At 42.2% G+C, this 3,754-nt stretch overlaps 1 pseudogene; it reads right to left on the reverse strand.

The window, feature by feature from the left end:
- Positions 1 to 1,176: 1,176 nt before the first annotated feature.
- On the reverse strand, positions 1,177 to 2,549 carry LOC111521427 (annotated as a pseudogene).
- Positions 2,550 to 3,754: the final 1,205 nt, after the last annotated feature.

The following is a 3,754-nucleotide window of genomic DNA, read 5'->3' on the forward strand; positions in this document are numbered from 1 at the left end:
AAAAAATTTTATCTATTTAGGCTATAGTAGTGTTACCGAATACAGGAATATCTACATTGATTAAATGAGAAAAAAACTCTGGTTAGGTCGCAACTAGGAGTCATAGGAAGACAGAATTTCAGAAATTCATATCACACCAGACAGATGTGTTTTATTAAAAAAGAAGAAAAAACCTTTAATCAGAAAGTCTGATTAAAATCAGTATTAACTCAGACTCTTAAAAAATGTCTGGAAAAGTCAACAGGGTACATCACAGAAAAGCAGGCAGCTGCTGACAGTTCTTCGGTGGAAGAGTAAGTTGCATACTTACCCAAGCTGCCCAAATGATTATCAAGCCAAGTTTGCTTTTCAAAAATAGGTTTTAAGACACACCAAAGAAACTATACAATACAAAAATTTAACAATGAAGTTAAAGTATATAGCAAAAGTCAAATATGACAATACACATAAATAATGTGTAAAAGAAGCCTTTCAATCCTAGAAAACTAAAATGGGGAGAACTTACTGAAGGGTAACATACATAAAATGAGTACTAATAGCAAGGAATAATCCTAAACATTTTCCCAGTGACTGACTAAGCCTCAAAAAGACAGCTTAGGAAAACGATTAACATGTAGCTTTCCTTTTTTCCTTGCCAATTCAGTTCTACTTAGATAAATCTGGTTACCAATCAATACATATACAAATTAGAGTATTTTTTTTTTTCTGCTCAATTACTACCATTTTTTTCTTTCTCACCTTTTCCGTAATTTTCTCTAGCAACACTTTTCCTTTGGTTTGGTCAGTTGAACTCAAAAGGTTTGGTATCTAAAATGAGTATCAACTGTTATCAGAATAGCACTTGGGAAATGCAATCCTGGAAAAGGTAAATGTGTAACCGAGGTGCTTGACAAACTGAAGTGTCCAGTCTCCATACGGTAATGTCTCCCACCTTAATCACTAGGTTAATGGCTGCTCCTGGCTAGATCACAGGACCCTGCATGATACTGGAATGCTCCATGGTGAGGTACTGCAGCGGTACATGCACAAACACCTACCCGTTTAAGCTTTCAATAAATACAAGACATCATTGTAAACCATTTCAGTAGAATAAATTAAGAATATTGCATTTCTGTTGGCCTGCTTTGTTTCTTGAGCTGGCCTGGAGTGCTGTTCCTGACATAGCAGACACAATAGTTAATTAGCGGCTACCCTAAGCTTTTTAGACTCCAGCACTTCTGGCTCTTCAAGCCTCAGCACCTGTTTTGCAGCAATAATGGTATTTTTTGTTTTTTGAGACGGTGTCTTGCTCTGTCTCCCAGGCTGGAGTACAGTGGCACGATCTCGGCTCACTGCAAGCTCTGCCTCCCGGGTTCACGCCATTCTCCTGCCTCAGCCTCCCGAGTAGCTGGGACTAGAGGCGCCCACCACCACGCCCGGCTAATTTTTTTGTATTTTTAGTAGAGACGGGGTTTCACCGTGTTAGCCAGAATGGTCTTGATCTCCTGACCTCGTGATCCGCCCGCCTCGGCCTCCCAAAGTGCTGGGATTACAGGCGTGAGCCACCGCACCCGGCAATAATGGTATTCTTCATTAGCATTGCCACTGTCATGGGGCCAACACATCCAGGAACTGGAGTGATATAACCGGCTTTTTCTCTGACTCCTTCAAAATCCACATCTCCAACCAACTTGGGTTTGGCAGTTACAGGATTGTGAACTCTATTTATTCCCACATCAATGACTGCTGCTCCTTCCTTGATCATATCTGATGTGATCAGATTTGGAATACCCGCAGCAGATATTACAATATCTGCAAAAATTGTATGTTTCTTCAACTGCTCTTTGGGAGTATATCGATGAGATATTGTAACAGTGGCATCACCTCCGGGACGTTCATGCACCCCATCTGTGTGCAGTAACATTATAAAGGGCATTCCAACATTTTTTGACCTTCCAGCCACAACCACATTCTTCTCTAGGGTTGGGATGCCAGTTCGCTTAAATTATTTCCCACACACCCCATGGGGTAGCTGGTAACGTGGAATACTGGTCCAAACACATTCGCCCTACATTAATTACGTGAAAGCCATCAGCATCCTTGTCCGGAGAAACAGCATTGCAGATCCTCCTCTCATCAATATGCTCTGGAAGAGGCAGCTGAACAACGAGGCCATCTACATTATCATCATTATTCAGTTTACCGATTACATTCAACAATTCTTCCTCTGAAATTTAAGCTGGTTTCACAATTGTCTCACTGTTCATTCCCGTATCTGCGGCTGCCCTGGTTTTGTTGAGGACGTAGGAGTGATTTGCAGGATTCTCGCCAACCAGGATCACGCTCAGGTGTGGCCGTTTGTTGCCTGAGGCCACCCACTCTTCTACCTGCTGCCGCACTTCCTGCTTGAACTGCTGGGCCAGTTTCCTTCCAGAAATTACAACAACTTCATCTCGAACTGCGGCGTGGTGGAAGGGGTGAGGGCGGAGGAAGCAGCTGTGCGCGGGCTGCAGCAAGCTGGAAGCCAGCGCGGACGTGAGGGAAGTCGCAGCCGTAGCCCGCGCCGGTGACCGCGCCAGGAACTGTTTAATATTTTTAATTTTTAGTAGAGATGGAGTATCTCTATGTTGCCTAGGCAGGTCTTGATCCCCTGGCCTCAAGTGATCTTCCCTCCTTAGCCTCCCAAAACGTTGGGATTATAGATGTGAGTCACAGCCCCCAGCCCCAGGTTAACTTTGGAACCCCTTGGCCGAGAGGAGGGGTCCATTCCGTTGGTTGGGGGGCTTAGAATTTTATTTTTGGTTTACAAAGGTACACAATATATTTGATATGCATATATATTGTGAAATGGTTACCACAATCAAGTTAATTAACACATCAATTGTTTGTCATAGTTACCCACCCGCTTCTTTTTAATAAGAACATTGAAGATCTATTCCTTTAGCAAATATTAAGTATATAATACAATATTGGCCAGGGGCTTTGAGTCTGCCTTTCTGACAAGCTTTGTGGAGTGCTCTGAGTAGCAGGGTTATTTGACTATTAGGAAAGACAACTGTTTGAGGTAACAGTAATTTAGGAGACTCTATCAAGGGCTGAAAGAGACCGTGAAGGTAACTAGCATTCGCCCAGGAAGGACTGCCTGATTCTCCAGCAATTTTGCTTATGGAAATCTGCATTTTCTTGGTCTGGATAGTCAGCTGCAGCTCCTCACTAGTTTGTAATAGCATACTATCTTCCTAAGAGGGAATGTGATGGAGTAAAAACATCACAAGTTTTAGGATCCAACACATGGATACAAATCTTAGTGCTCTTGGGCAAGATCTTTTAACCTCTTCAGTTACTTCATCTGTGGGGTGAATAAAATAAAGTCTTCCATACAGGGCTACTGAGAAGATTACACAAGCACTTGGCAGTGCCTGACTCATAATAAATGCAAAGGTCTAGAGTTGTTATCTTTACTATTATTAATATATACATTGGTCATTTCCCTCTCATGGAAACAATGACAAATTTATTTCAGAAAGTTGTTCTTGAACAATATGAGAAATACCTTCTGTTTGGGGAGACAAGATAGTAAATTTCCCAACATACGCTGGATGGTCCTTTTTCTTTTCAATGTCTTATTTCTGAAAGACGGAGTAGGGGAGGGGCAGACTCAGAGAGAAGTGTGTTGACTTATTGATTCTCAGGAGCTTTGTTTCGAGTGACTGCAGACATTTCTTCCTGACCCAGTGAATGTACAGACCATTGATACAACTGCTTCCAAACAAAC

Source organism: Piliocolobus tephrosceles, chromosome 2 (assembly GCF_002776525.5).
Source record: "Piliocolobus tephrosceles isolate RC106 chromosome 2, ASM277652v3, whole genome shotgun sequence".
Classification (NCBI taxonomy): domain Eukaryota; kingdom Metazoa; phylum Chordata; class Mammalia; order Primates; family Cercopithecidae; genus Piliocolobus; species Piliocolobus tephrosceles.